Source organism: Giraffa tippelskirchi, chromosome 9, assembly GCF_054371585.1.
Source record: "Giraffa tippelskirchi isolate mGirTip1 chromosome 9, T2T-mGirTip1v1.2.pri, whole genome shotgun sequence".
NCBI classification, from domain to species: domain Eukaryota; kingdom Metazoa; phylum Chordata; class Mammalia; order Artiodactyla; family Giraffidae; genus Giraffa; species Giraffa tippelskirchi.
In genome coordinates this window covers 163,715,975-163,727,780 of record NC_137283.1, presented here as the reverse complement: position 1 = coordinate 163,727,780, position 11,806 = coordinate 163,715,975, and the positions used below count along the sequence as shown (strand labels likewise).

The 11,806-nt window shown below is 50.2% G+C and overlaps 1 pseudogene; it reads right to left on the bottom strand.

Moving 5' to 3' along the window:
- Positions 1 to 697: 697 nt before the first annotated feature.
- On the bottom strand, positions 698 to 1,611 carry LOC145520399 (serine/arginine-rich splicing factor 3 pseudogene; annotated as a pseudogene).
- Positions 1,612 to 11,806: the final 10,195 nt, after the last annotated feature.

Genomic DNA, 11,806 nt, shown 5'->3' with positions numbered 1-11,806 from the left:
AGACGCTCCTTGGAAGAAAAGCTATGACCAACTTAGACAGCATATTAAAAAGCAGAGACATTACTTTACCAACAAAGGTCCGTCTAGTCAAGGCTATGGTTTTTCCAGTAGTCATGTATGGATGTGAGAGTTGGACTATAAAGAAAGCTGAGCGCCAAAGAATTGATGCTTTTGAACTGTGGTGTTGGAGAAGACTCTTTTTTTTTTTTTTGTAACCAAAACTTTAATCCCAAGGATTCTCACAAAACATATTACAAATGACAGCATGAAAAAAGAATCTTGCACAGTAACTCAGTTCAGCTCTACAATGTACCCTTAAACTGGCAGGACATTTGGTATCTTGAATAGTCTCAGATTTCCAAATAAAGAACGTTACAAAGAGCTATATATTCATATACAGCAATCACAGAAGGAACTTACAACCTAAAGCAAAGGTAAACTAATTTCCTTGAAACTTCTTAGATTCTACACCACCTGGACAACCTTCTGTCCAGTGTGAAGACTAGCAGGATTTTTAAACCTCTAATTTAGTTTAAGGGTGCAGCTTTAATTTTTCCAGCTGGCTTTTGAGTTCACAACAGCTTTTAAAAACTGCTTAACTACAGCTGCATACCATATCCCAGCTACATTGAAAAAAATATTCCAATTTTTGCCAGTTTTTGTTTCTATAATGTTAAACATCAACTTTAGCTGGGCAGGAGTTAGAGATTTATTATCAGCCTATGCAAGACTAAAATTCAAAGCAAATTAAATTTTGCTTAAGGGAACATTGTAAAGTAACAATTCTTGATATTACATGCCTCATATGATCCATTTCAAACCATAGAGAATTACACCTTTGTGTCACCTGTTCCAACAGACAAACAAATGTGAACAGCTAAAACATTTTAAAAATGCACCAAGCTTATGAAGTCTCAAACAAAACTTGAATTTTCTGTACATACTCCTGTCAAATGAAGTTATTTCCTGTACACCACTCCTCTTGCAAACTGGTCTTCTATTTCCTTTCATTTGACCTAGATCGGCTATGAGACCTAGAGAAAGATCGGGACGGCTTGTGATTTCTCTCCCGGGACAGTGATCTCTCTCTTCTCCTATCTCTAGAAAGGGACCTGCTCCGGCTGCGGGAGAAGCTTCTCCGTCTTGGAGATCTGCGTCGAGGTGGAGGACTCCTCCTCCGATAATCATCTCGAGGGCGACGACCCCAAGAAGGAGGTGGGCCACGATTTCGACTTCTCTTTTCACCATTCAATAGTTCCACTCTTACTCGACAACCATACAGTGTTCTCCCATCTAGCTCTCGGACAGCATCAGCTGCATCTCGGGGATCTTCAAATTCAACAAAAGCAAAGCCGGGAGGGTTTCTAGCAACCCACACGCTTCGGAGTGGTCCATAATAGCCAAAAGCTCGTTCCAATTCAGTCTTGTTACCATTGTTTCCAAGATTACCTACATAAACTTTACAGTCCAACGGACAGGAATCACGATGCATTTCGAGATCTTGAGTTAGAAATGCGGAGGTTCAAATTCACAGAACCTAGGTTAGGTCTTCCCGGTCCCCTCCTGCCCGGCGTTCCCGGATGCTCTCGCACACCCGGCGTCCACGAAATGTGGAGAAGACTCTTGAGAGTCCCTTGGACTGCAAGGAGATTGAACAAGTCCATCCTAAAGGAGATCAGTCCTGAATATTCATTGGAAGGACTGATGTTGAAGCTGAAACTCCAATCCTTTGGCCACCTGATGTGAGGACCTGACTCATTTGAAAAGACCCTGATGCTGGGAAAGGTTGGGGGCAGGAGGAGAAGGGGACAACAGAGGATGAGATGGTTAGATGGCATCACCGACTCAATGGACATGAGTTTGGGTAAACTCCGGGAGTTGGTGATAGACAGGAAGGCCTGGCGTGCTGCAGTTCATGGGGTCGCAGAGAGTCAGACATGACTGAGCAACTGAACTGACTGACTACAAAGCTCTGCATACTCTTTCCATACAACCTAGCGATCACAATCTTGTTATTCATCCAAAGGAGTTGAAAACTATGTCCACACAAAGATCTGCACGTGGATGTTTGTAGCAGCTTTATTCATAATTGCCAAAATTTGGAAGCATGTCCTTTGGTAGGTGATGGATAAATAAACTGTCGTACATCCAGACAATGGAATATTAATCAACCCCCAAGAAAGAGCTGTCATGTCATGGAAAGAGCTAGAGAAAACTTAAGTGCATAAAACTGAATAAAAGAAGCCGGTCTGTAAGTGCACATACAGTATGACTCCAGCTACACGGCATTCCGGAAAAGGCGAAGCTATGGAGACAGTGCAAAGGTCAGTGGTTGCCACTGGTTAGGGGTGGGGAAGGGATGAATAGGCTGAGCACAGGGATTTTTAAGGCAGTGCAAGTACAGTGTATGATATTATAATGTTGAATGTATGCCGCCATTCATTTGTTCAAACCCATAAACCACCAAGAGCAAACCCTAACGTAAACTTCAGAGTCTGTGTCAAAGTAGCTTCATCCCTGGTCACAAATGTACATACTGGAGAGTAAAGTTGATAAACAGGGAGGTTGTGCCAAACTTGTACCTTCCTCTCAATTATGTTGTGAAGCTAAAACTGCTCTAAAAGTAAAGCCTCTATTAGAGACGAGTGAGTGCTCAGTTGTGTCCAGTTCTTTGTGACCCGATGGAGCCAGGCTCCTCTGTCCATGGGATTCTCCAGGCAAGAGTACTGGAATGGGTAGCTGTTACCTCCTCCAGGGGATCTTCCCAACCCAGGGATCGAACCTGGGTCTCCCACATTGCAGGCAGATTCTTTACCGTCTGAGCCACCAGCTTCTTTCTAAATATCCCAATTTTAAAAGATGACATAAGACTCTCAAGCCTGAAAGTCCCTTTCCAATCATGGCTTTTGGCTCCATGTAGGTATTTCTGCAGGCTTTCCGCACAAGGACCCTGCAGGTGACTTTGGAGCGTGGTGGGTGCAGCTCACACCAGGCTGTGAGAAAGCCTGCGGCCTTTCATCTGGCCCGTGGGTCTCTGCCTGCCCTGGGGCGCCTGTTTGGTTTGCCTGCACTGAGGCCAGCATATCTCTGACTCAATATTGTTACTCCAGAGCTGACCTAGGAGGAGATTGTTCACAGAAGGGCGAGAAAAAAAATAAAACTGAAGCGAGGCAAGACCCTTTCTAACATGAAAAGGAGAAGTCCCACTTGAAATTAAATCCAAAATGAGTTTAAGGAGGCTGCTCTAACAGTGTGTCAACAGAGGGGATCAGTGAGAGTGGACAAGCCAGCCTTTAGGAGAGTGACGGGGAGGGAATGAAAGGAACAGAAGAGAGGAACGTGGCCAGCCCGCCCTAGCCTCACGCTCGTGCCTGTGGCCTGCTGCACTGTTTTTCCCTGAGTCGTTTCACGTTTTCTTCCTGAAACCACGTGGTGCTGGGCTGTGGTTTCTATGGGCAACGTGATCCAGGTGGACATGTGACCATGGTTGCTGGTGTGAGAAGCTAGGTAAGGTTTAACCAGGAAGCCTCGCGGAAATCCCAGAAAGGAAGCCCCTTGAGGCCCCGAAACCAGGTCATGGGGACTGTGAGCAGCTCGGCCTGTGTGGCTGTAGGTCCCCTTTGAGAGGCTGTGGTCACCTTTGGGAGACCTAGACGCCGGGCAGTCCCAGTGGCCTTTTCAGCAGAGAACAGGGGTTCCCTAGGCCACAGCGATGAGTGTCTGTCCAGGGTGGGAACTGCCTTCCACTGCCACTTTCAAAGTCAGACTCTGGGTGGCTGGCTGGGTTACAGCGGGTGGGCACTGTAGTGAAAGTAGCGTCAGTCACTCAGTCGTGTCCGATTCTTTGTGACCCCACGGACTATAACCTACCAGGCTGCTTGGTCCATGGCACTCTCCAGGCAAGAATACTGGAGTGGGTGGCCATTTCCTTCTCCAGGGGATCTTCCCAACCCAGTGACTGAACGCTGGTCTCCCACACGGCAGGCAGATTCTTTATCTTCTGAGCCACCAGGGAAGTGCCGCCAGTGGGCGCTGTGGATGGATCCTAAGCGCTTTATTCTCACCCTGTGACTCTGTGTATGTCATTGTTAATCGCACACACAGATCTTGCTCCTCACAGACAGACAGTCGTACCCTCTGCTGTTCCGGGGGCCTCTGAGGGCTGAGCGTGAGGTCGCCTGTCGTTTTGCTGTAAATCGGGCCCTTCAGTCAGCTGTGTGCTGTCTGCCTCCTGAACCCGGCCCTTGAGCCCAGGGTGGACTGGCTTGGGGGGCTTGATGCAGGTGTGCACAGAGGTATTAGCAAACTGGCCTTTCTTGTATGTGTCAGGATAGATTCTCCACCATCACCAGACAGCAGCACGCCCGACCCCGTAGCCACACGGCATCAGTGGTTTCCAGCAGTGGCCCTGACCAGAAGCACCCCAGGAGACTCCTTAGAAACGTCCATTCTCGGGACCTCCCTGGTGGCCCAGCGGGTAAGACACTGAGCTCCCAATGCAGGGGATCTGGGTTCGGTCCCTCGTCAGGGAACTAGATCCCACATGCTGCATAGAGGACCCGGTCCAGGCAAATAAATAAAAATAAAAGTAAAACAAGAAACGCACACTCTCAGGCCGCCAGCACACCTCCTGACTCAGGAACCCGGGGCTGGCCCAGCAGTCTGGTTTGACAGCCCCCCCTGGTGATCCTCATCCTAGAGGCTAGAGTATGAGAACCAGGCCCCCAGCCTTCATCCCGCTCGGGGACTGGACTCTCCCATCTGATGACAGGGATGTCGAGTCCGTGTCTGGATCTGCAGTGGGCAGCCGCCTGCCTTTAAGCAGTGAACCCCAGAGCTTGTCTCTGAAGGTGGCTCTTTTCCATTGCGTGCACCAGCCCCGGGGGTGGGGGGCACTCTCTGCCTGTCTCCGCCGCCCCCCGCCCTGAGCTGCACCCCAGTCGGTCAGGGGACAGAGCTCTGAGTGTTTTCCTCATGGGGCAGGTGTGGGCTTGCCTGTCCAGGGGCCTGGCCCGCAGTGGGGCGTATGTGTCAGAGGGGGTTAAGCTGTGGTCCCCATGCTGACACTGAGCCTGATACACTCGCCTGGGGGCCGCGGTGTGGGGCCTGCGGGTGTCTCTCCTGCCAGGGTTGGGGGGACGAGGAGGCGGAGGCGTCTGTCTGTGGTGTGAACACGTGCGTGTGTGAACCCCACACGGCATTTCCTAGAATACAGGCTTCGGGCCCTCGGAGCACAGGGCAGAGACCGAAACTGGTTCCCAGAGGTGTTCCAGCGTGCTCCCCGGGCTCGGGGACGGTACACGCCCTGAGCCTCGGTGGGCCTTTGGCTTCAGTCTCAGATCCTGTTGTCACTCGCTGCAGCCGCCGAGGTCTGCAGAGCCCTCGCTCAGTCTGCAGGATCCCACGTGCTGTGAGAATGCATGGTCGGCTTCCAGCCCTTCCTCCGTCCGCTAAAGGCCGTGGTTTTACCTCCGCAGTGTGAGACGTAGAACAGGTGGCCCTCAGGCTCTAAGTAAACACTGTCCCGGGAGGGGCGACCAGACCCAGGGAGAGAGCGGCGGGGGGGTGGGGTAGGGGGAAAGGATGAAATGGAAAATGAAAGACGCTTCCATCATCTCGTAAACCACTTAGAGAAGAGATTTCCTAGAAGGGAGGTTGAGGGGCTGTGGGATGGACATAACCGGTCGGGTGATTTCACAGACTGTTAGCCCTCCAGGAGCCAGGTTTGAGCTTTGCTTTCTCCAGCTCTTGGGGCTTCCCTGATAGCTCAGCTGGTAAAGAATCCGCCTGCAGTGCAGGAGACCCCAGTTTGATCCCTGGGTTGGGAAGATGCCCTGGAGAAGGAAAGGCTACCCACTCCAGTATTCAGGCCTAGAGAATTCCATGGACTGTATAGCCCACGGAGTCTCAAAGAGTCAGACACGACTGAGCGACTTTCACTTTCTTGCTTTTCAATAAAGAATCACTCTTTGCAGACACCCGGTGAGCAGAGTGTTCCTGGACACACAGTAGGTGCCTAGAAAAGACCCACTGATGGAATGAATGGCCCCTGAGAAAACCAAGGGAACACCAGGCCAGTTCCCGGGGAGGCAGGCGGCACTCCTGCAGAGTCCCTGGAGACCAGCGTCACGCTTCTGAGCCAGGGCTTGACCGGGGCCACAAGGAGGGTCTGCAGCCACAGCCAGGACACCTGGGGCCGAGTGTCCCCTTCCTTCCGACCCCTCTCAGCAGACAGTAGCAGACAGGAGAGGAAGTGAACTTGGGGTTTGACAACCATCCACAGACTGTGTCCCATTGAGTCAGTTCTAATGAGGTGGTGGATGAACCTAGGACCTGTTATTCAGAGTGAAGTCAGTCAGAAAGAAAAACAGGTATCGTATATTAACACATATATGGAATCTAAAAAGATGGTACCGACGATCCTACGTGCAGGGCAGCAAAGGAGACAGACGTAAAGAACAGACTTTTGGACTCAGGAGAAAGAGAGGGTGGGATGATTTGAGAGGATAGCATTGCAACATTTATATCACCATACGTAAAATAGATAACCAGTGTGAGTTTGATGTGTGACGTGGGGCCCCCAAAGCCGGTGCTCTGTGACAACCTGGAGGGATGGGGTGGGGACAGAAGGGGGCTCAGGATGGGAGGGACACACGTATGCCTACGGCCGATTCATACTGATGTATGGCAAAAACCATTGCAATACTGTAAAGTAACTATCCTTCTGTTAAAATTAATTAACTTTTTTAAAAAAGATTGTGTCCCAGAGGACCTCTCCTCACCTTTCAGTACTGTGTCCCTTCTGTGTCCCCTCTGTGAGCAAATAAAGAGAACTTGCTTCTTGAGAACAAAACCATGATCGGGTTCATCTCCAAGAAGCCACTGGGTGACTCCGGTGGGGTCTCAAGCCGTCTGCCCTCCCGGCTGCCCCCCCATGGGGCTCAGCACCCATGCCTGGTTCTGCGAGGAATTCCTAGTTACCCGGTGTTCTCAGATGGCTGGCACCTTCCGCCGGCTCTGCTCACCCCAATCCTGCAGCTTTGCAGCCAAGGACCTCCCTGAGCCGCCCCGGGGAACAGCTGGCCTGCAGCTGCGGCTGAGCACCTGCTGATGGAGACTTTGGACCGAGTCTGTGCTGCTGCCCCGTCGGCTGGTGAAGCCACACGTCCCATACCACGTGTCAGCAATGGTGGTGGCCCCTTTAACGTCCAGAGGAGGCCACAGGCTAGTTCTGCCTGCCCTTCAACCCTCAATCAACGGAGTCCTACTGCAAGGCCTCTCTCTCCAGAACCTGAGTATGGGTCACCGTGCCTATGAACTGACGGCGACCCATGTCCAGGCCGGCCAGCCTCTTCTTCCATTCGCCGCCTTTGCTCCCCTGGACGCCGCCACACCCTGTGGTCTTAACAGAGTGCTGAGGCAATGCTGTCTGCATGTCAGTGATCTCTGCCCTGTGACAAAAGGCCCCTGAGCCCAGTGGCTTCAAACAAGACTGGATTATGTCTAAGGTTGTTTGACAGATTCCTTTATTGGTTTCCATCAGCTGGCTGCATTTAGCTGGGAGCTAACTGGCTTTAGACATCTTTCTCTCTGTCTTTGTCTCTTCTGAGCCGTCCGTTCATCAAAGCTGACCTGTCTTTGGAATTGAGCATTTATTGTTCCTTACTTACCCCGCTGTCTTCCCCAGCGTCAACACGGGAGGTACCTCAGAAGCCTCCTCCCTGAGTAAGTGACAGAGGACTCTTCAGCGTGGCCTTGAAATCTTAAGATTATTGATCAGCTTGATGACCAAACCAGGACTGAGCGTGGTGAAGGTCATCTTCCTTCCCAAGACGTTCACTACAGACTCTCTAAGTTTGGGGCTGTGATGTTATACTGTCCACGAGGCAGCCTTTTCTCTGTGAAGATGAAGCTGGTTGTATATTCCTTCTGTCTCTCCTATCGGAAGGGTATATTGTTCTAAATGTGAGGGTGTGTGTCTCTAAAATTCAAGTTTACTTCTGAACATAATCAAAATCACTCACCCATTTCTTAAAAAAAAAATACTCTATTAAAAAAACTTTGAATGTGCTCCAAAATAGATTCTGTGAGTGACAAAGAAATGAACCAACTCCTAGAATGACCAGCATTTTGCTAAATTTTTGGTATGTATTATTGTACTGTAATTCGATTTGGGTTTTATAATAAGTGATAGAGTCAATGTTTATTATGATAACGTATGTACAATTTGACTTGGCTGGGTTTTTTTTTTTCCTTAAAAATAATTCCAGTATGAGAAAAGCTCTAAAGGGACCAGAAATAACAGGTAATGAGAAAATATCCATGAAAAAACAGGCTTTCTCCCTTACTTTCTACCTGATTGACTACGAGCAACTCAGGGTTTCAATTTGTCCTTTATTTTATCAGCATCCTTCAATCTGTACTTAATATTCTTGTAAACGGTCATCATTAAATGCAGGCAGAATGCCTTAGAATGATTTTTGCAGATGTTCCTAAGAGGTATAAATACAGAGCCCTTCCGCAGCTCCTATAATTGGACTTGTAAAGAATCGCAGGCCCAGGGTCCCTCAGGGTTTGGATACTCCCTAGAATAGACAGCGGAGGGGGTGGTGGTTTGTTTGAGTTTTTCCCTGGTTGTTCTTGTAATTTCAGCAGGTGAATCATCCACCGCAAAGCGTCTCCTCCCTTTTCTCCTTGTCAAATAGCAGGTGGAGCGACTCTGACTGACTTTTATAAGACGGAGGCTGTGTCCGCATGAAAATTATAGTTCTCTAAGCAGAGGCTGCCAGCTTTCCCTTCCAGGCTGTGGTGTGGACGCTGAGGGCCTAGCCGGGGCTGGAGGGACCGAGCCCTGGGCCCTTGGGCCATAAACAGCCTTCAGGGCACTTAAAAAAATCTGCATTTTGTGGGTGTCGGCTGAGCGCACTGGCTTTCTCACGGCCATCTGTGCTTTGTGACTGAGTCTCCCTTTGAACATTCGCCTTGGCTTGTAAACGCTGCCATTTACTTCACTTCCGGTTTCAAGGCGATACCATTTTGTCAAACACGCTTGTGGTCTGTTCTTAAAAAGTCTTCATTGTTTTGGTTAACCGGATTCAGCTTTTCTTGCTGGTTTTAGGGAGTGTAGTTCCCCTTCCTCTCCAGCCCCCTTGCCTGGGACCTGACACTTCTCCTCCTGGCGAGGAGGGCAAGAGTGGAGGCCCTTGAGACCCCACGTTCAGATCCCGAAGGCCCCAGCTGGCATGCTTGAGAGCCAGCCTCAGATCCAGCTGCCCCCGTGGACCCGTCAGGGCTGCGTCCAGGCACAGAAACTTCCCGAAGGGTCCCCACCCGCCATTTACAGCGGCTCTGAGAAAACGCATCGTTTCAGGGTTTGTGCTTAAGAGAATCCCTCCTCCCTACCTGGGCTGTTTCCTGGCCAAGTCCTCCCCCTTCTGGAGGCCAGGCTTCCTCAGGACGAGGCTCCACCTCACTCTTAGCGTGGGGACTGGCTCCCCGTGTGATGAATTTTCTCAGAGGCTCCTGGATACCTAAGGAGGCCCACAGAGGTCTTTGCACTGATCATGATTTCTGAAAACAGACCTGCTAAATCCCTGCCTGAGGTTGGAAGGAGCCAGCATTTGTGAGCAGACATCTTTATTGTGTTACGTGAGCAGAAATAGGGCTTCCCTGGTGGCACCAGTGGTAAAGAATCCCCCTGCCAGCGCAGGAGACGTTGGAGACTTGGGTTCTATCCCTGGGTCAGGAAGATTCCCTGGAGGAGGAACTGGCAACCCACCCCAGTATTCTTGCCTGGAGAATCCCCTGGACAGAGGAGCTTGGCAGGCTGTCACACTTCAGCATTCGTCCCCAGATTTAAACCTCTCAGGGACAGAGGGTCCTTCGCATGAGGTTCTTCTCCCACGAGGTGTCACGTTCTCACGGGGTTCAAGAGGGCTGGTTGGGGCCCTCACCTCTGGCTCCGTCCCACACAGTCGATCTGCCCCACGAAGGACGCTTCCTACCGGCCCAGCCGGCCTCCTCTCGGTCACCTGACAAAGGGTCCTGAGCCGGACTCAGACAGACTGAGCCGGCGCGGCCCCCGAAGCTCCAGTGTCAGGCCCGGCCTCTGATCCCCGGAGACACTCAGCACCGCCGACCAGGGTGTTGGTGAGGATGCTCAGCGCTCCAGGACGCTTTGTGAAATCACCTTCCTTTTCTGAAAACTCTTTCTTTTGGTGCAAAATTCCATTTCAGGAGATCTCTTCTCCCTCTGGTGTAAAGAACACATTTGACTTGAGGCAAATGATCCAGCTTTATGCTCTTTCATAAGCAATAGTAGATCCTCTATGAGACTGAAGTGCAGGCCTTTAAAATGGAAGGAACGCAGGACTTGCCTGGTGGGCGGTGGCTGGGACTCTGCTCTGTCAGGGCAGGGGGCTCAGGTGATCTAGGTGTTTTTTGGTTGTGCTGGGTCTTAGTTACTGAGCTCGGGCTTCAGTAGTCGTGGCACAAGAGTTTAGTCCCTCCAAGGACAGGCCAGGGATGGAATCCGGGCCCCCTGCCTTGGCAGGTGATTCTTTACCACCAGACAAACCAGGGCAGTCCCAGGGGGCTAAGGTTTGATCCCTGGTCAGAGAACTAGGATCCCACGTAGTGCACAGCTTGGCCAAAAGAAAAAAAAAAAGGAAAGAATAAGGAATATATACAATGAAGAGGAAAATAAATAGTGGTACTCAGGTCCCATCACTGGTGGCCTGTTTTCAAGGTGCTTTATTTTCCTTCGGGGCTTCCCCTGTGGCTCAGCGGTAAAGAATCCGCTTCCCAATGCAGGAGGCACAGCAGATTCCGGCTCGATCCCTGAGTCAGAAAGATCCCCCGGAGAAGGAAATGGCAACCCACTCCAGTATCTGTGCCTGGAGAATCCCCATGGACAGAGGGGCCTGGTGGGCTACAGTCCAGGGGGCTGCAAAGAGTCGGACATGGCTGAGCACACATTTGTGCATATTTTCCTTTGAAAATACTAATTATTATTAGTTTATGTGGATTCAATTTGGAGTGTTTGCACTCATCTTGTTTCCTCTTTCAATCTGTGTTGAGACTGTGAGTGTTTTGGGCCAGAACTAGATGTTTTTTTAAAATCTCTATATACCTAAGTTCTAATACAGCTGCAGGCACAGAATGCGTGGGACATAATAAATATTAAAGTACGAGGAATGAATGAATGAATGTATGAATGAGTGAATGAGTCCCAACCCACCATCCTGGGTTATGAGGATGACCTGTGACAGAATGGGTGGCACTGTCTTCCAAGTTGTCAGCAGTTTTGATGACATCGTGGGGCCCTACCGTGGGACCTGCAGATTCACGGCTTCATTTCAGGGTGAGGCTAGACTGAAAGTGAAAGTGAAAGTCGCTCCGTTGTGTCCGACTCTTTGGGACCCCATGGACTGTTCAGTCCATGGAATTCTCCAGGCCAGAACACTGGAGTGAGTAGCCTTTCCTTCTCCAGGGGATCTCCCCAACCCAGGGATCGAACCCAGGTCTCCCGCATTGCAGGCGGATGCTCTACCAGCTGAGCCTCCAGGGAAGCCTTGAGAGACGCAATTCCCACTATTGGGAACCATCAAATGACTGATTCTATTCAATCAGAAAAATATCTTCTTTTAAAGCTCCTTTACTACCTGCTCAGAAGATTTCCTCAATAATGCCTCAGAGCACTTTAGTGTTTTAGCTTTGTTGGAAAACATTTTAAGCTGTGACATGCACTATTGTTAAGTTATTCTGAGTCAGCCAGATATGGACTTTGAGCCTGGTTCTTCCAACT